Raw genomic sequence first — 21758 nt, forward strand, 5'->3', positions numbered from 1 at the left:
CAGAGTGTCATTCAAGGTGACTCTTGAAAGATAGGAAGGATATAGATAGTGTTTTAGGAAAAGGATATTTCAGGAAAGGATAGCATAAGCCTTTCTTTGGGAAGGATGAGGAAGCCAATTTGGCTAAACATAGAGTACATGGGAGTAAATACTGAAAGACAGGTTTAAAAAAGCTTTAGCTAGGAAGTACAGGGTTATGAATGACGGGCTCTGAAACACTTTCTGGCACTTTCTTCTGAAGACAATAAGAGACAACTGAAGATTAATGTGTAGGATAGTGATAGGATTACCATGAGAGCCAACTGGCTCAAACTTCCACTGCTATCATTCCTGCCTTCATGGGACCTAAGCCTCTATGTTACTACTACAGATATCAAGACAGAAAAGACAATGAGGGAAGGTCATAGGGAGAACCTTTTACTCATCTGCCTTTATCAGCAGGGCTCCTTCTAACTACTATTCCTCTACCTGGACTCATTTCTCAACTTAGTAATCCCTTGTCACCTTCATTCTTCCCCTGTACCTATACTTTGGAAACTTAGCTTAACAAAGAGAAAAAAAAAAACTCATCCAATTCCTGCCATCCACTCATTTCCACTGACCATAACTCTACACACTCTTACTGTCCCACTCCTCAACTACCCACCCCTTTTATTGTGCTCTCTGGAAGTCCTACTATATCGTTAAGAACTTTCTTTAACCTTGAACTACTTATTTTTACTCTCCTTCCATTTTTTTCATCTTCATGGAGACCTGGCAGCTCCCAGATGACACAGAGCCATGGGACTCCCTTTCTAGTATTGGTGGCATTTCTTTCATAACCCACTGCCTTATTGGTCCCAATGTGAGAGACTCAGCCCCTATTGCAATTTCCTGAAATCTCCTTCTATGATCATCACTTAGACATTTCTCCTCTTTTGAGATTCACTCCATCCAAATCTATCACCCCTGGTAGTTATTTGCTGACCCTCTTTCCTAATTTATTGAATATAAATGAGGCTATCCACAGAGAACTCTCTTTCCTCTCATCTCCTTGCTACCTAAACCCTTGAATTCAGCTCCCACCATTTTCTCCTTTAATTTCTGATGCACATTTTTTTTCTCATTCCCTTCCCTCTTTTCCAATAGATGCTCCCATTATCATCTCCACAATTCTAATATTTAATTTCTCCCTATTACTCGTTTGTTTGTTACTGCCTAGACACATGGTCAAATCGCACCCATCCTTAAAAATTCTCATTATATCCAATCATCCTAATGTCATTCTATATCTCTCCTCCCTTTTTCAAAGTCCTTGAAAAGCCAACTACACTCAGTGCCTCCATTTTCTTTCTTCTCACTCCCTTTCTTATCCCTGTGAAATCTGGTTCCCAACTGCATTACTCCAATGAAGCTGCTCTCTTGAAAGTTATCAATGATTTCCAAATTACCAAAACCAGTGGTCTTTTCTGAATCCTTAAACTGTTTGACTCTAAGCAACATCTGATACTGCTGACCATCCTCTTTTCCTAGATACTCTCTTGATTCTGGAGAGTTACTGCTGTCTCCTCTTACCTGTCTGATTTCTCATTCTCAGTTACCTTTGCTGAATCATTCTTGTCATGATCATTCTGTATATGTCCAAAGTCTCTGTCATAGACCCCCTTTTCTAATCTCTCCAAACTCATTATTTCAGAGACTCCATCAACTCCCATGAATTCAGTTACCATCTTTATGTAAATGACTCTCAGATCTATATACCCAATCCTCTTCTTTCTTCTGTGAGCTGGTTTCTTATGAGATACTGACTATTAGACATTTCAAACTCAATATTGGATAGGTCTTTGAAACTCCACATGTCCAAAAAAAATAGTTTCATTTTTCTGCCCACTCCCCCCGCCAAACCTTCAGTTCTCTTCAAAATACTTTGATGATTACTGCTAAATATACTGCCAGTCTTTTGGTCATCCAGGTTTTATAACCTTGGTGTCATCTCCCACTTCTCACTCTCATTCACCATATCCATTTGGGTATTGAATCTTGTCATTAATTTATCCACAACATCTCTTGTATACATTTCCTCCTCTCCACTCACATAGTTACTACTGTAGCTCAGGCCTATGTCACCTCTAATTTAGATTATTGTGAAAGCCTCTTCTGTGCGTTACCTGCCTCAAGTCTCTATCTAGTCAACTCATCTTAAACAGACCTGCTAATTTGAAAGTATGTGAAAAACTAAGCCCCAAAACCAAAGCTAAAGGTTGGATCATGCCATGCCCCTAACTGATAAAAATCCAGTGGCCTTTAATTATTTTTAGGATCAAACAGAAACTTCTCTAATGTTTAAATCTCTTTATAATATGATCCTTTCCTACATTTCCAGTTTCCTTTCAATTTCCTTCCCTTTTCATAATCTACAATCTATAGCCATATTGGCTTACTTACTGTTTTAGAAATACAACATTATATCTCCTGTCACCAGGCATCTAGGTGGAACAATAAACAGGATACTGGACCTGCAGTCAGGGAGACCTGAGTTGAAATCTCCAGATGCTTACTAGATGTGTGACCCTGGGCAAGTCACTTAACCTCTAATCTGCCTCAGTTCCTTCAACTATAAAATGAGGCTAACAGAAACACCTACCTGCCAAGTTTGTTGTGAGGATCAAATGAGATAATATCAATAAAGTGCTTAGAACAGTGCCTAGCATAGGGTAAGTATTTAATTAGTGCTTGTTTCACCCTTCCTTTTCATTCAGATCCTTTCCCTTCTTTTCCTTTCCCTCTGCCTAGAACCCATTGCCTCCTCCTCCTCCTCCTCACCTCTTAGAATCTTTTGTTAGCTCAGTGCCACCACATACATGAAGTCTTTCCTAGTTCCCTCACCTCTAAGCTACTTTATATTTATGTGTATGAATTGCAGATATGTGCACATATATACATATGTGTATAAATCAACAATTATCCGTTTATTATCTAATAAGTGTCAGGCACTGTGAGTGGCTGGCTAAGTGAGAATCTAGACCTATAGTACTAGAAAGCAAGTACTCCCAACACTTCAAAGATATCCCTAGAATTCTGAGGGGGCAAGTAGCTATTGCCCTCTGGAGAACCAGTATGCCAGTATCAGCAACAAACAGGTTGGTAAAATAAATCCAAAGCATAATCCATACTTTGTATTCCTAGCATTTGCCACAGTATTTGGTACATATTAAATGACTTATTGATTGATCATTGATATTCTTTAACAAGATTACTGTAGCAGAAGTGTAATGTTCATTTCTTGGAGGAAAGAAGACTGGAGAATATTGCAATCTTTAGATGGAAAGATAATGCAAGTTTGAATTCAAACCATTTCAATTTACCAAGCAATACTGAACACCTACTATATGCCCAGCAGTGTGCTAGTTGTTGAAATCGGGTAGTGAATGAATGAATGGAAAATGGGAGAACTTTAGAAATATTTTAGAGGGGCAATCCACAAGACAGATTAACTATGAGAGGAAGAGAAAAGAGAGCAGAGAAAAATGACTCAGCTATTTGTTACTTGCCCCAGCAAGGAGACTTTTAAGTTTCTCACAAGCAGGGACCATTTTGTAAATTTCATTGTAACCATCAAACAACCTATTACATAGAGTAGGTACTCTATAAAATTGATTGATTGAGAAAGACTGCAATAAGAGTCACTGAGTTGGAGGCTTTCTCTGCTTGGATCGAAAGAGTTTATGTGAAAAGAAATAACAAGATTGCTTTCATTTAACATAAACACTATCTTATCCAATTTGCAACTGAAAAAGATGTTGGCACTCACTTTTACGTGTCTTGGGAATGCTCCAAATTAAATGCATTCTGGACAAAAACACATGATACAATTAGGAAGACACTAAATATGCAAATTTTAGCTGAGCCTATTTATCATTTCCTAGAAGTAGAAGCAGTCTTATTGTAGAAAAATGCAAGACTTCTGATTGTAATCACAATTCTTAAAAGTGCATCACAGAGCAAACATAACTCTTGCCGTTGGGCCTTGGGTAGGCCAATGGGAATGTTAAAGTTTAAAAATCTGATATAAGAGATTGGAGCCATTGTCTTAGTTTGCCTAATACATTGAAAACACAAATATGCTATGTGGAAGCAACTAATCCAATAATCCCTCACCTTAAGCCTCTCCAAATCTCAAGAAAACATTCATTTTTCCTCAAGCACAGAGACTGTGCATTTTTGCCTTTTTTTTTGTATCCCTAGGATTAATACAGTGTATAGCTCAACATAAATGCTTATTAAATACTTGTTGACTCACTGATTTTGTTATCTTTCAAAAATACTTTCAGTTGAAATTGGTAAAAAAAAAAAATAAGTGGGAGGAGATAACTTTCAATTAACAACAAAAAAACCTCATATTTACTGAGCCCCTTCTATAGGATCTGCATTGTTCTGGACATTGAGGGGTTACAGAGAAGTATGACAAGTGATTCTTACTTCCAGATGAGGAGATGAACACATAGAAAGACAATCTTTCAAATCTCTGAGGTAAAGAGACACAATTAAAGGCAGTGAAGAGCCGGTGAATATTAGGACATAGGACATTTAGGAAGGAGTTAGAAAAAGTGTAGTCACTGAAGGATTTAAAGAAGAATCATACTTTATAGCAGCAATAAATTGGAAGCTAAAGTGATGCCCAACTGGGGAATGACTGAACAAACTATGGTATAAGTATATGAGGATATACTTATTGTGCCATAAGAATCGATGAAGTGAATGCATTCAGAGAAACTTAAGAAGACTTGCATGAATTAGTGTGAAGTTAAGAGAAATGTACTGGGAGAACAATTTATATAATAAGAACACAGACAGCTTTGAAAGACCTGAGAATTCTGATCATTTCAGGAGCCAATGATGGTTCTCAGAGGGCTGATGATGACACATCCTACACACCTCCTAACAGAGAAGTAATGGACACAGGGTAAAGAAAGAGAAATGTTTTTGGACATGGTAAGTGTAGAAATGTATTTTGCTTGACTGAATATTTGCAATATTTATTACAAGGATTTTTTCCCCTTTTATTTCCAATGGGGAAGATAAAATAAGTTTTTATCAATTGAAGAAAAAGTAATAAGAATTACTTATTCTTATTAAATGTGAATAAACATAAAATAAATAAAAAATAAGAAAAAAGTAAGATAACCAAGGCAGTATTAGGTTATATATACACCAAGAGAAGGGAGTTTTATTTTCCATTCAAAATCTCTGAGAAGACAGGAGACTTTCAGACTAATGATAATAATTCACATTTATATGGTGCCTCAAGATTTACAAACCACTTTCTTCACAACAACCCTTGAGGAAGGTAGGATAGGTCTTCTTTTACAGGTGAGGTATCTAGTGTTCAGAGAAGTCAAGTGACTTACCTATACTCACATAGGTAATGACTGAGACAGGAACAAAAACAGATTCTCCTAATGATGAGAACAACACTTTTTGCAGCATATCATGTTACCGCTAGATATTATACTTCTGTCCTCCATCACTACATTACAGCTCGGTCAGGGTGACCTGATGATGTTTAAAATAACTAGAAGAATGGAAGAACCATAAGTGCCCTTAGAAGATCAGTTAATCCAACTTGCTCATTGTATGGATGAGAAAATTAAATTCTGGGAAAGAATAAGGAACTGGCCCGAGGTCATGTGGCTAGTATGTAGGAGAAGTGGACTTTCAAAATCAGCGTCCTAACTATAACTCCTTCCAGAATACAAATGACTAAAAGATTTCAAGATCTAACAATTATCATTCAATCAATTAACAGGTATTTATTAAGCACTTAAGCACTGGGGTCTCTCTCTCTCTCTCTCTCTCTCTCTCTCTCTCTCTCTCTCTCTCTCTCTCTCTCTCTCTCTCTCTCGTACACACACACACACACACACACACACACACACACACACACACACACGTAAATATTTCCTGCCTTTGAGGAGTTTAAATTCTAAAGAGCAAGATTATGTAAATAGGTATATATGAGATACATAGAAAGTAGATAAATGCTAATCTAACAGGGAAAGGCACTGGCAACTGGCAGGAAACATTTACTATCTAATTCACCATAGATTAGAAAGTAAGTACATTAATGAAAATGATTTTTTGTTATAAAGCACCTATGCTGCAGTAGAACAAAACAAATGACATGCATGTTTACTGAACTGTCATACAATGGCCTTCATTTCATTAATCAAATCCTTCTAGAAGGAGTCATTTTCATCTCAGATGATTTCTATCATATACTAAAAATATGCAAAAGGAAAAGAGTGACTTGAAATGCTGTTATTGTAGTGTCTATTATGACGACAAAACCCAGTGATTCACAAGGTCAGAAAAAAACAAAGCAGCTAGTTGCTTAGTCTACATGGTATTTACCAGTTTAGTTGTTTGTTTTTATTGTACTGACTACTTGTTTTGGTATCACTTGGATAAAACCTATACACACAAAAAAGGCATTAGTTATATTTTGTAGCTGGATTTGCATTTACATGTGTAATGAGTGATCTCTACTTAATATATCAGAAAATTGTTTTACCACAAAGAAAGGTCTCTTGTTCCCTAATGCCTAAACCTCCTTTAGGAGGAGGGGGTGATCATTCCAATGTTTAATAGGAAACTTTATTTAAGAGGTTCTACAGTATAGGATATTAGTAGGTGGTGAGCATGGGGAAGGCTCTGAGTACACATGAATGAATTTCCTCCTGTTTGAGCTAAAAAACTATATTATCATTAGTTGTAGAATTCTTTTAAGATTCAAAAAGATGCTTGGAATTCTATGCAATTTCCACTTACAGTAATGAGTAAAAACAATCAAGGCAGGGGGTGTTGTCTTTAATTATTTCAAATGAAATATGAATATCATTTCAATAGCAGTTTATCTTAAAATCCTCTCCTCTCACCTCTTCTTTCCACCAAGTACTAAATGAACTGATGCAAGACATATATAGCTAGTTTCTCACCCATAGAAAAAGTTCCATAAGATCACTTCTATGGAAATGAATGGGACAAAGGCTTTTGCGACATGAAAGACCATCATGTCAGGGATGCTAGCGAAGGGGTTCTATGGTATTCTGGGAAATTAGGTGAAATATAACAAAATAAATGCGTATTAAATATCTGCTATATGGCATGCACTGTGCTAGATACTAAGACTTGGTAAGACTTGGTCCTTTAAAGCTCAAGGTCTGGCTGAAAGAAGGGAAGAGAGAAAAAGTACCAACAGATAACTATTCCTAAATGAGATCTAAGGTTGGATTCCTCCCAATTCAAGATTATATGACTTTTTAAAAATAGGAAGTCAATGCCCCAACAGCCTAATTCCTCTCATCTTATATCATGGGACTATTATTAAAAGAACTTGGTTTAATTATTCTGTCCCAATTAAAGTATACAAATAACACAATGCAATATTATATATGAGTTCATAAATATCAGAAGTTATATATAAATGTGTACAGTAAAAATAAATATAGAATTGTTAAAAAAAAATTTCTGTCACTATGTATTCCTTTAGTCTCGCTATTGGATTGTGACATAGGAAAGCATAACTCAACAGGATAAGTGAGGGGATTTGCTGCAGCATTTCCAGTTGGTCTAAGCCTCTTAGAAGCAAGATCATTCCAACATTATTTTATGTCATTCAGAAGTATGGTGTGCCCTTTTACCTCTACCACCAATGCCCACTCATTTAATTATAATTAACTGTATTTTTTTCCCAATAGCTAATGGAAAATGCTCATTTGTCTAAACAAGATATTCTGAGTGATTTGGTCTGATATAGATTCTGTATTACACTATAAAGAGGGTAATATGCTACCATCTGCATCCCAGGGCTATTATCAGGCTCCTTGATGGAAAACTATTAATAATTAGGAAATGTTTAGAAAAGCCAGCCCTTATATTAGTGCTATAAAAATCTTTCTCCCCCTATCTTTTTTTTTTGAATCAAGATAAAGTTTTTTTTTTTCAAAATAGATTCCAGAACCATAAATCACACATTTCCAAATTTAGGACGCCTCATATTTCTTGTTCAGATGGCTATCTGATTAAAATGAATTACAAGAGCTAAGATGGAAATAACTACCCGATCATCTTATTTATTGACAGAGAAGGTCATCAATTAGCCACAAGCAAGATTTTCTTGGTTGAACAGATATGATTCAGAAAGGGTATTTCTAGAAATTTCTAAAAGTAGGATGGACAACCATCCATTTTGAATGGCTGAAGTATTAACCAACAGGAGGATGAACTAAATGTTCTTTTCAGGTTCTAATCACCTCTACAATTATATGACTGAATCAGAGGAAATTCAGTTTTCCCTTATCTGAATGTGTAGTACTGTGTACTATACAGATTCTGATTTCCAAAAGTAGCACCTCTTTAAGAAATACTATAAGATAGGTGTAGCAAAAATCAAAGCTGCTTCTGAGCATGGCAGGATTGACTATGGTAATTCTGAGTTCTTGTTTCAGTTTGACTTCCTGGTTATTAACTATTCTAGCATGCTCCAATGCCTCACTATTACAAGATTGTCCTCCTGTTTTTCCTGATCTAATCTGAAATTCCTAAGCCCAGTTTAACTGTCTCCACTCATTTATTTAGCATCTTTCTGATTTGACCCCTAGCTTCAAACTCAGACCATTGCTTTGGTGTGCCTACTTTTGGTTATGACATTCAGTTCCTCTCCTCCTACGGCACAGAGCTACGCCTAGCTGCCAGCAACTCAGCCTTGATGGTCTGGCTATATGTGGACCTCTAGGTCCTCATGTGTGGCCCTTTTACTGAATCCATCCTGTGGCTTTAACCACAGGTTCTCCATACCTGGGTGATGTTGGTTGACTCCAGAGGCTTCCTGTTACCTCTTGAATCAAATACAAAATTCTCTTTTTGACTTTTAAAATCCTTAACAATCTGGCTCATTCCCATCTTTCCACTCTTCTTAATCTGTACTTCCTTCTATTTACCTCTATTTATACAGAGGCACTGACTTTCTTGCTCTTCCTTAAACAAGACATTTCAACTCCAAGCATTTTCACTGACTGTTCCCTATGCCTGGAATTCTCTCCCTCCTTACTTCTGACTCCTGGCTTCCCTGGCTCCTTTCAAAACTTGGTTTAAATGTTACTTTCTGCAAGAGGTCTTTGCCCTCCCCTATGTTCCTTCTGAGAAAGCACTTCCAATTTAATATATGTAGATGAGCTATAGCTAGCTAGCTAGATGCATAGATGTAGATAGATAAGGTATATATTTATGTGTATATATTTATATGTATCTATGTATATTGTTTAGCTGTGCTTTGTAATCCTAACATTGAGTATAGTGATTGGCACATAGCAAGTACTTAATAAGTACTTGATGATTAATAGTAATCATTAATTAATAATAAACAATAAGTGCTGGATGATACATGTTATCAGGGACTATTCTCAAACCATATAGACCAATACTAGAGATTACATTCTGAGTAAAAGCTTTAAAATTTTTTTATATGATTTGATTAATAGAATCATAAAAGAATTCTCTGAGAAGTATGGTTCCTCCAAATCAGAATTACAATGACATAATACAGTGATATAGTCCTTCCAGGCACAAGTCTTGGTGACTTATGCCCCTCCATTTTATTTCACTATAAAAGTCAGGTAGTATCGTACAATGGAAAGAGTGCTGAATTTAGAGTTAGAGGACTTGAACCTATTATTTACTTTTATTGGATCAGGGTTCCTCTGGGAAGTCATAAGTGGTATTTTTCAGGGATGACACCTATGCCCAATTCCATTTTTATTAACGACCTAGATCTTTGACTAAAAACACGGTTTTGAAACATGCAAATTATATTGAGTAAAGCAATTAGCTCACAGCTAAGAAAAAGAGAAAAAAAACTCTAGGTGACCCTGGTAAATTGGATAGAAATGGACAGAAAGTTGAACGTAAAAAAATAGGAGGAAAGACTCATGGGAGAAGAAAAAATTCTACTATATATATATATATATGCATATATATATATGTGCACACACACATACACACAAAATGGAGAAATATTGGTTCTCTCTCCCTCTGTGTGTATCTGTGTGTGTGTGTGTGTGTGTGTGTGTGTGTGTGTGTGAGAGAGAGAGAGAGAGAGAGAGAGAGAGAGAGAGAGAGAGAGAGAGAGAGAGAGAGAGACAGATAGACAGACAGACAGACCTTGGAAAAATAATTGCACTTCAATTTCCTCATCTGTAAAATAGTCAATATTAAGTGCCTGCTATGTGCCAGGCATCATACTAAATGTTGGAGATGCAAATACATATAAAAAACAAGATCCCCAAGGATCTTAGAATGTTATGAGGATAGACAACACACACAAAAAGAAAAACAGCTAAAAAAAACATGGTGGGGGATGAGGAGAGAAGGTATCTAAGGCTAGGACAAAGGTGGGAAGTCAATCAAAGAAGTTCCAAGGCAGTGCAGCCAGGAGAGAAATGAGATGTCTGAGCTGAACTTTCTTCTTATATGGAAATTTGGAGTTCATAGCCTGACCCTCTTATCAGAGAGGCAGAGGGCAGTGACACGATGAAGTACTGAGGCTGATAAGATCTTGCAGGATGAAGTGGAAGTGAGAGAATTGGGCTAGATTATGTCTAAGACCCTTTCCCAGTCTAAATCCTGTGATCTATGATTATGGTTAAACTAATCCCCTTTGTATTAAGCTCTTAGTTCAGCATATTCAAACCATCTGTAAATAAGTTTTTAGTAAGAAAGCTTTGCCTCCACTGTCATGATCCGCTCAGGTTAATCCATGGCCAACTTGGATAGGAAATGGGAAAAGTGATAGGATCAAGAACACTTGGGCTCATAGTCCAAAGGAAGAAATAGCAGAACTAGCTAGCTAGATACATAGATATAGATAGGTATGGTATATATTTATATGTATCTATGTATATAGCTTTGCTGTGCTTTGTAATCCTAACATTTAGTATAGTGATTGGCACATAGCAAGTACTTAATAAGTACTTGATTAATAATAATCCTTAATCATTAATTAACAATAAGCAATAAGTGCTGTGAGGTACAAAGGCATGCTGATCTTAGCTGCTGGGATAGTTCAAGTGAGGAGAGTGTGTAGCTACTCTTGCTACATGATTTTAATTATGCTATATTACTTACTTTTGACCAGAGATCATCCTAAGAACTACAGAAGTAAGGGAGAGAAAAAGGAGATAAAATGTGATGTCAACATTTTCCTGACATGTTGCTATTGCCAACCAGGAGCTCCAGTTTTCACCCTGGAACTATGCTGACTGGGAAGAACACCCTACATCTGGTGGGCCCAGTCATCTCACTATGCCTTTTTATTGCCATAGTTCTGCCACTGCTCTGTACGTGGATACTTTTCCAACCAGGTTCTCCAGCCCCCACCATGGGACCATGATGATTGATAAATGCTCACAATGTTTCAATGAATCCAGTCACAAAACCCAGAAACTCTGAGGGTCTTCCCCTCCCAGGCTGATATCTAGGTGATGGTAAATTGAGCCATCTTGTGTCTCATCTCTTACTTAACTCTTAATCATTGAATGAGCATGGCTTCAGACAAACTACAACTTGAAAAATATCTTAATTTAGAAAGGCCAAGGTCACCCACTGCATCCTGGGCCACTGCCAACAGTCTTGCCACTGGACTTCTATGACTAGAGGAATGAGGCTGATGACTTTGCACAGCTCGCCTCACTTATATCTACTTCATGTGCAAGTTGAGACATCGCCCTTGTGATGTCATTGTTCCTCTTCCAGAAGAAAGGACAGACAATGGCAGCCACAAAACCATGCATCCTCCACATCATAATGCTCTAACCTCTCTTTCTCTCCCTTTCTTCCCTCACTATCAATTTTTCACCTTATACTCTAGGACAAGGGTGGGGAGCCTGCAGTCTTGAGGTCACATGTAGCCTTTTAGGTCCTTGGGGAGACCTTTTAACCAAGTTCAAGTTTTACAAAACAAATCATTACATTAAGGGGATTTGTCCTGTGAAGTTTGGATTCAGTCAAAGGGCTGCACTTGAGGACCTAGAGGGCCACAAGTGACCTTGAGGCCACAGGTTCCCCAGCCCTGCTCTAAGAAAAAGCATCAAATCAGTATTTTTATTATTTCTGTCAAATACTATATATATTGTTCAGTTGCCCTAGAATCCCACTTTCCCTCTCTGTAACTTCATCCTTGTGGGACCATTCCTCTCCATTGGAATGTAAGCACTTTGAAAGCAAGGGTTGTCTACTCTTTCCTACTTGACTCTTGAGCACTTAGCATAGCGCCTAGCACATAAGAAGCACTTAATAAATATTTTTATTCACTCTTTGCTCTAAATTCCAAAGCTCTTCTCAAGTTTCAACTTCTCATGAAATTCTTTGTTGGCAAGGGAGGTTTTCAGTGGCGGGGGTTGTGATGTACAAAATAAAACAAATCAATCATTAATTTTTGAAGTTTTAAAAAAATTAAATATAATACAGTCCATAGAATCACAGAATTAGAATTGAAAAGGGCCCTAAAATTCATCAGATATTATCCTTGTGTTTTACAGGTGATGAAACAGCTTCAGAGAAGTTGTGATCTATTCATATTCACATAAGTAGTAAGGGGCTGATACAGGATTCAAACTCAGGTCTCCTCACTCTAAATCCAGTATTCTCTCCATAGCTCTGTCAGGTGTGTTTTAAAATCAGTATCCTCCATTTACCAAATCCTTTCCTAATTTAAAAGAGAAGTAGACATGGAGTTACAGGACCTGAGTTCAAATCCTAAATCTGCTACTTATTAGTTGTGTAATTTTGAGCAAGTCACTGGCCTCAGCTTCCTCATCTGCAAAATAAAGGCTTTAACTAGACTTCTAAGATGTCTTCTATATCTCTGATACTATGAACCTTTAACATTGTACTAGAAATTAGAACCTGTCAATTCTCACCAGTGAAGAACAAGGGAAATCTGATAAAGGGTGATTACCACAATTCATTCTCACAGAGATAAGAACTAGAGCAAATAACATAAAATATAGTAAGACAAATTAAATTCAGATACAAAGAAGAACTTTCTGACAGTAACAATGGCCAAATACTAAAAAGACAATAAAGGGAAGTTGTAGAATCTTTACCTCTGGAGATCTTCAATGACATCCTTAAAAATATTGGCAACTGTATACACTTTATAGCAACAAGGCTAAAAGTTCAAGGTGGAGAGTCAAGAGACGAGGGTTCAAGATTGGATTGTAAGACTAGGCAGCTATTCCTTTAGTTACGTCATAGATTTAAAAATGAAAGGAACCATAGGGATATTAAATGCAATCTTCTTACATTACAGGTGATGAAACTAAGGGCAGAGAGAGGTTAAATTACTTGCCCAGCATCACACAGGTAATAAGTTTCTTAGGTAGGGCTTGAACTCAGTTACTCTTGACTCTATATTCAGAATTCTACCAACTTTACCCCCAGGTGCCTCAGACTACAGCATCGGGTATTTCAATGTGATCTCCTATCCAAGTACTAACCATCACCAGTGCTACTTCGCTTCTGAGATCAGGCATGCTCATTTTTGGCTATGCCAAAAATGAGTGAAACAAAGGATGAAAATTCAGGGGATTATGAGAAATCAATGAAATGATGATATAATACCAATGGAAATGATTGAAATGGCATAAGGCATTAGGGCAATGAAAGGTTTCTGCAGTTCAGCCTGAAAGCCTAGACTTGGAACTTAAAGGAAGCTTAGAGGTCATATAACTGAACCCTCTGATCTAATACATGAGAAAGCGAAGCACAGATAAGTTGGTGAATTACCTGAGATCCAACAAGGAGTAAGCAGCAAAGCCTAGATTTGAATTCAGGTCTTTTAACTTCAGATCCAAGATTATCTGCTACTATACCATACTGCCTATTTCATTTTGATTACAACACAATAGCTAAAACAGCAGAGAATGGAGAACAAGCCATTATTTTCTGATATTTCTATGTAATACGAAGGGTTGTGCTTGTGGCTATATTGGGGTTTAGGGGGGCAAATAGAAGTAAAAATTCCTTGGCAGATAGGCAAAATTAAAGAAAAAGTACACTGAGTTAATTCACAGCATCCAGTAATGACATATCATCAATACCTGACTCTAGGAAGGTACAGTCAGGCAAGCGTTACTCATAGTAGCATAAGAAGTTGCCCCTGCTCAGGCCCCCAAAAGACTTCTGCTACATAAATAGCTTTATCTGGACAGAGTCCAAAGAAACTACTCTCCCTGTAATGTCAAGTCAGCATTCTTAAGCCCCTAGAGATATTGCCTTGGGACCCATTCTTAAATATTTCAAAGGAAATGTAGGTAATGGACATATTGGAAGAAAAGAGCTGCTAGGAAAAGCTACCATTTTGTGTCTTTAAAAAGCCCTCTTTTGTCCAATACATGATTTTTCCATTCCATGTTATACCAGGTCAGTACAATAGTTACAGAGAATCACAGTGTCCCTAGAAAGGCATTGACAAAGAACAAAATTCCCATCCGCAATACACAGCTACTAGTTGGGTCACACAACTGACAGGAGTATTATACCCTCAAAATTATTACTAATGAATCAGTATCACCCTGGGGAGACTTAAGTATTCCATGTGAATGAACCCTATGTTCAATAATGTTTTCATTAATGCTCTAGTATTGAGAGAAAAAAATATTTAAAAATATGAAAACCACATAAAGAGAGTGAGGTAATGCTGGTCCAAATCTATCATGATAAAAAACATCAAGGAAAATTTGATGGATTGAGTAAGTAGATAGAAACATTGAAATGCTAGTTTGTATACATATATACAAATGGTAGTATGGCATTGTGGATTGAGAATTAGTAGAGTCAGAAAGACCTAAGTTGAAGGCCTGGTTGTGTGACTCTGGACAAGTCAGACAAATAGTTTAACCTCTTCTTGCTACCTATCAATTGGAAATTGCAGGGCAGGGGCCAATCTTCATTGGTGGAGAGAGTCGTTCACTGGAATCGCCCTGCACAGATGAAACCCACAGATAAAAAAAATACACAAACATGCGCACAAAGCAGATGGATGGCTAAATTAAAAATTGAGGTCTCTTCCAATATTCTGAATTTAGGATGAGCATTTATGAAGCCACATAAGATTAGCAAATAAATTTAACAACCCATGCTCCTCAGTACCACAAAGTAAATTTAACCAATTTACAGGAAGAAATTACCAATGCTCTGTTGAAAATAATGACTTGTTGACTTCTGGGAGTTGTTCTGATTTAAAAATAAGCTATTTTATCTGTAGCAATGGCCTACAATCAATGCATCAAAAGGCAACACTGTGAAATAACTCTGAGGATGCAATCTACTCTGATAATGTACAAAGTACATTGTACTTTTAACATTTTGAAATCAAATCAATAATTGAAGAAATGAAGTCAATAATGTAACTCCTTTCTCTCGTGATATACTCTATATAATACTCTACTGTACTGTATTCTGGGCCTGGAATCAGGAAGATCTGAGTTCACATCCAACCTCATGTACTTATTTTAGCTGTGTGACACTGGGCAAGACCTCTGTCTGCTTCAGTTTTTCAAATATAAAACAGGGATAATAACAGCCCCTACCTCCTATGGTTCTTGTGAGGACCACATAAGATAATATTTGTAGAGCACTTAGTACAGTGCCTAGCGCATAGTAGGTATTTAATAAACACTCATTCCCTTACTTTCTACCCACCTCCAAACTTCTATGATTGTACAATTCATCTCTGTAAACCTAAACTAAATTCTAATTTGGGTTCTTTCGATATGTTTTGTATTCTTGGACCTAAATGCCATCATGAATAAGAACATCCACCCTTCTCCTTTTTTCCAGGAAAACATGACAGGAATGGGTTGAAAAACTTAGTTCTATCAGAGAATGTATGAGGTTTTCCCAAGGGAGTTCAAACTTGCAAACTTGATCACGTTAACTACATTCCATAATTATCCTCCTTAATTATCCATTTATTGTACCAGACCTTGAGTCTAAATGGTCATATCACAGGCAACCACAAAAGCATTAAAATAGAAACCAAAACAATAAAAGCATAGTGACAAGAAAACTAGATTTAGACAGAAGACATGAATTTGAAGTCCAACTTTTTTGTGTGACTCTTGGAGTAAGTCACTCATTTCACTGGATCTCAGCTTCCTCATCTGTAAAATCAGGTCACCAGACTAGACGATCACCATGATCTCTTCTAGCTCTAAGTTCTATAAATCCTGCTGCACATTTGCATCATGGCAGACTAACATCCTGAAACTTAAAACATTGTCATCACACTATAAAAGGTACTAATACAAGAATGGGGAGGGGGGGAAGAGTCTCCTATATGTAAGAAATTAATCACCTAATTGAAAGGATGAGGCAGATAACCAACATAATTAGGAGAAATACCTGTGTTGCAAATTCCTATGCTAGGTGTCATGGATAGAAAGATAAAACTGAAACAGTCTCTGCCATTATGTCACATGTGTTACATTAGTGTGACAATATTGGAAATTTAGGTAGCAAGAATTAGATATAACATCTCTGATCAAGGGATAAAATAAATTAATGAATTTGACTCTATTATCAGTAATGTTACAATGAAATGAATTTATTATCCAGAGGCATATGTCTTAATGTATAAGAAACCAGTATAAATATATATATATGTATATATATATATACATATATATATATATATATGAATCTGAAACTTTAAAGCATTCTGTTATTGTTTTGGTTATATTAAGGAACCTCTATTTTAATGTACTGGAACCCAAATGTGATGCTCATATTTATATGGAAAGATACACACACACATATGTTTATGTGTATAACTTCTGCTCGTTAAAATAAATTATTCTAAACTTAGCAACTATCACTAAAACCAATCTTTCAAGTATATTATGATGAAGCCATAAACTAAATAATTTAAAAGTATATATTTGTTTTAAAAGTATATATTAATTTTAATGAGATAAAAACTTTCTGCATGCTTCTATTTTCAACGCAGCTTTTTCCCCTACTATTTTTCTGAATTTCTTGCTCTTTTGCAAGTCCATGAAAGCTCTGCAATTTCCTCAGCACAGACGACTCTGGGTATTGGAACTCCTTTAGCCAAAACAATCCATTTACAATTTTCAGAAGTTACATAACTTGTGTCGGTCATGCAACTAGTTACTGTAAGAAGAAGGATTTGGCCCAGATCTTCATCATTCTAAGTAACATTCTAACCATTAGGCCACGTTGACTTTAAAACAAAAACTATTATTGTTGCCATATAAAAGTATTCGGCATCTATGTTGTTGACCTGATTCTGTCTTTTTACTCCTCTTCATATAAGTCTTTCAATATTTCTCTGTACCATCCATGTTTGTCAGTTATTATGGCATATAAGGTTAAGGATAGGTCCAGACCTGTGATTTTATTTGTTTGGAGAACTCTCTCTACTAATGAAAGTCAACACTTTTAATGCAACTTAGAGTCTTAGAGTCATCTAAAACAATGAGAGGCCAAGTGACTTGTCCAGGGATAAACAGCCAGTATGTGTCAAAGGTGGAGCTTGAACCCAAGGTTGCCTCTCTACCTACTACACAATGCTGTTTCTTATGACACATATGATATATATTTATATACCAGAATTTGTTCCGTCATTCTCTCCCTTTTGGGCACATGGGTTATTTCCAGATATTTTATTTTACCATTACAAATAATGAATGTATTTTTACAGATAGCTTTATGTTTTACTCTAGAGCTGATAGTGAGCATCACCAGGTACAAAGATTGGAATATACTTCTTAATGGAAAATATATTTTATTGCATAATGTGATATTGCCTTCCAAAATGCAGCAGCAATTCAAAACTCTCCCCATCAACAGGAGTCTTACACTGTGTTCATTTCTTCAAAGCCCCAGGACTGTGTTGCTATTCTGAAAACAGTCTATTATTCATATTCATAAATGTACAGAGAAGGGCATTTGGCCCGGAGGTATAATCTAAATCATGAACTAATTGAATGCTAATTACTATACTATGGATAGCTTATTTAACTTTTTTAAAAAATTAAATAATATATCTGATTTCAAGTTCATCTAGCCTCAGCACACTTGCAAAATAACTAGTTTTAATCACTTTCCATATTGTCAGGTTTTAGGAATGTGGAATTTGGAGAAGTTTTTTCCCTTCCACAATCATCTGTTTTCTTTACTGGTGAATGGGGTGGGCCTCAGAACTCTGAAACTCAGTCAGTAGCCTAGATGTAGACTACTAGCCTAAGACCAATTTTCTACACTGGCATTCAGCCCCTGGTGTTTTACACAGTTTAGGACAAACTTCCAAATCTTTCTAGAGACAAGAAAATACATCTAAACCTTCAAGGTCCCAATAGGGAACACCTCTTTTTGGAAAACACTGTAGACAAAAAATATTTCCCCCTTAAACTAGTGATTAGAAATCTGACAAGAAATTATGATCCACACATATTCTCTTTTCCTTCCCTCCCCTCTCTGATTTTGTCTTCTTTCCTTTTTTCTCTGTGTCTATCTGCTCCAGTTTCTCTAGTAGTGTCTCTCTTTCTTCTCTCTCTGTGTATCTTTTAGTCTCTCTCTCTCTCTCTCTCTCTCTCTCTCTCTCTCTCTCTCTCTCTCTCTCTCTCTCTCTCTCTCTCTCTCTCCAGAAAGTCCAACGAGAGTTTACCTACACATTCCCAGAGTCTTAAGAAATCTATTAGTTAAACTGAGAAGTAGAAATTATAAAACTAATCAGCAAGTAGTACAATATCTGAACTTCACAAGTACATCTGAGCAGGCCTTATCAGAGATAGATGACCTGTGGTTTTTGTAGCTAGCACAGTTTCAATATACAGGAAATTTTTTATACATTCCTATTCTATATCCCAGGTCATATTGAATTCTTTCCTTTGGATAATAGTAGTACAAGCTCACTGGGTCAGGACCACAGACAGATCCTAGGTGCTGTTGGGACTGAAGAAACTATTTCCAAATTTGATCTAAGTATAATTGAAAAAATAAAATGTATTATTCAGCATCTGAGTAATTGGGGCAACTTTCATCATGTATCAGGGGCTTGGACCAAAGCTTTTGGCTAAAGAAGTTTCTTCATGAAATGAAAAGCCAGATATGTTCTTATAGTGTTTTATTATAGTTATACAAATAATTCATTGTTAAATATTAAAGACATGAGGCATAGATATAATTTGAAATAGTAGAAATAGTAATGAGTATTCTTTTTTTAGTGTTAAATTAGTAGGAGTCAGTGGGTGTGAGGGTGTTACATGTTTTTCAGTTTCTAGCAACTTATTCATTCTATTAACAAAAACAAACCATAGAGCCCTACCTCCTAACAAATACGATGACTGACAAGGCATCCATTATTCCACACCCATAGTTCTGCATCTCTCTTTTGAGAGGAGGGAGGTATCCTCCACCATCATTTTTCAGAAGTCACAATTGGTCACTGTAATGATCAGAAGTAAATGACATTGTAACAGAGCTAGCTATCCCCAGACTGTTTTAACCTGTTTAGATTTAGCATCAATGCCAATTATTTGGTAGAATATTTGTTTGGGGAGAAAATAGAATTTTTAGTTCTTAGAGCTAGAGGTCGTGAACTACTTTTGCTTTCTAACATTAATTATACTAGTTTATCTGGTAGTTAACCCATTTTGCATAATTTCTGGATTTCAATCGAGAGTTTTCTATGCCAAACTCTATATCTCTCCAATATGCTCAATAATTACCGGATTTTCCCTGCAAGCACTTTAGTCATTTAACATATAGCTCTGACCCTTTAAAAAATCCATCCTATTCCACTGAGGATAGAGGTAACATGACAAGCTATTTTGGAAATTTCCAAATAGGAGATGTTCCCTCATGACTATACCTATTGGTTTATTTCTATTCATTTATTATGTTGCTGTACAAAGCTGAATTCCAGGAAATAAGAAGTAAAGTCCTGGATTTCCCATTAGCAAGCCATTTCCTATGTCAGGGTACCTAGTTTCCTTATACATAAAATGCAAGGGTTGGAATAGATGAACTGTAAGATCTCTTTCTGATTTTAGATACCTTGACAGCACAGTAGATAGAATATTGGACTTGGAGTCAAGAAGACCTGAGTTCAGATCTAGCTTCAGACACTGAGATGTATGACCCTGGGCAATTCACTTAACCTCTTTCTCAGTTTCCTCACACATAAATAAATATAACAAGAGTACCTTCCTCCCAGGGCTGTTGTGAGGATAAAATAAGATAATATTTGTAAAATCCCTTGCAAAACTTTAAGTGATATAAAAATTCGACCTATTATTATTGTTTCAAAATCTTCTGATTTGACTCTGCAAAACAAAGAAATAAACTATATAAAAGAAAGTCAGACATGAGATGATACAAAACAAAGTAAGCAGAACCAGGAAAATATTGTACATAGAATCAAAGATATTGTAATGATGATAAACTATTAAAATTTTAGCTGTTCTAGATCAATATAATGATCTACGATTATTACAAAGGATTCATGATGAAAAATGCTATCCACCTCCTGAGAGAGACTGATAAACAGAGAACAGACTGAAGCATACTTTTTCACTTTTTTCTTGCTATTTTTTTTGTAAAATGGCTAATATGGAAATGCTTTGCATGACTTCACATGAATAATGGGTATCACATTGCTTCCCTTCTCAAGGGGTGACAGAAGGCCCAGAGGGAGGGAGAGAACTTAGACCTTAAAATTTAAAAATTTAATGTTAAAAACAAACAAACAAGAATGGGGAAAAATATTAAAAAGTCAGAAAATCATAAAATTTTCATAATATATCCATCTGCAATGAAAACTAATATCCCATTTTGCAAGTTTCATGATATTTCATATGGCTCTGTCCCAGAATTTGTTTTCCAGCTTTCCCATGTAAGTATTAGCAGGCATGCCAATCTTCTCAGTGAGTCAAGTCATTGTGATAAAAGTAAGTATTTTCATATCAAGTTTGTCTTATGAAAACTACAAAGCACAGTCGCAGCAGATGGGCAGCATGAAAAGATTTCTGGTCCACCTTGATATATTTGAATCCAATGGTCTCTAAACACTGTTGGAATTTTATAGAAATGTACTCAGCCATGATACATGGAGAACCAATTATTTCACTTTGTAACTTGTTTATTCTTACATGCCAGTTGCTGCATCATTTTGAGTGGGTTAGCTATTAGTTGGCAAAGTCGTTTCATCTTGTCTACCAGGACCTTTCAAATGTTTCATAAAAGCTTTAAGAGATTCTTTTACAACTGTCATCATGTATCAGAAAATAATGTGTGCTAAAAAAGCAATATATAATGCTATTGTTTACGTATGATGATGAGGCAATCAACATTATTAATTACAGAAAATACTGTCATGAATGAAATCTCCTTACAGAGCACATTTTTAAATGATTTCCACTATATGAGGTATTATCCTTATTTTATAGACAAGGAAGCTAAACCTCAGGGAAGTCATAGGATCAAGAACTAAAAGGGTGCACATAGAGATAATTGAATCTGAGCTTCTCATTTGACAGATGAGCAAACTAAGGCACATGAAAGGGAAAGTGGCTTGCTCAAAGATACAAAGGTAATAAGTAGTAAAGCCAGATTTCCTGACTCCAAATCCAAGATTCCTTTTTTGTAAGACTGAACTCCATGTGTAACACCAACTAAAACTTTCACAGAGCTGTTAA

General features: G+C 36.2%; 1 protein-coding gene across 2 annotated transcripts in view; it reads right to left on the reverse strand.

Annotated features, from left to right (window-relative positions):
- Positions 1–21758, reverse strand: part of PLD5 (phospholipase D family member 5) — a 409901-nt gene that overhangs the window by 286442 nt on the left and 101701 nt on the right. The gene's annotated exons all lie outside the window — the stretch shown is intronic.

Source organism: Notamacropus eugenii, chromosome 2 (assembly GCF_028372415.1).
Source record: "Notamacropus eugenii isolate mMacEug1 chromosome 2, mMacEug1.pri_v2, whole genome shotgun sequence".
Taxonomy (NCBI): domain Eukaryota; kingdom Metazoa; phylum Chordata; class Mammalia; order Diprotodontia; family Macropodidae; genus Notamacropus; species Notamacropus eugenii.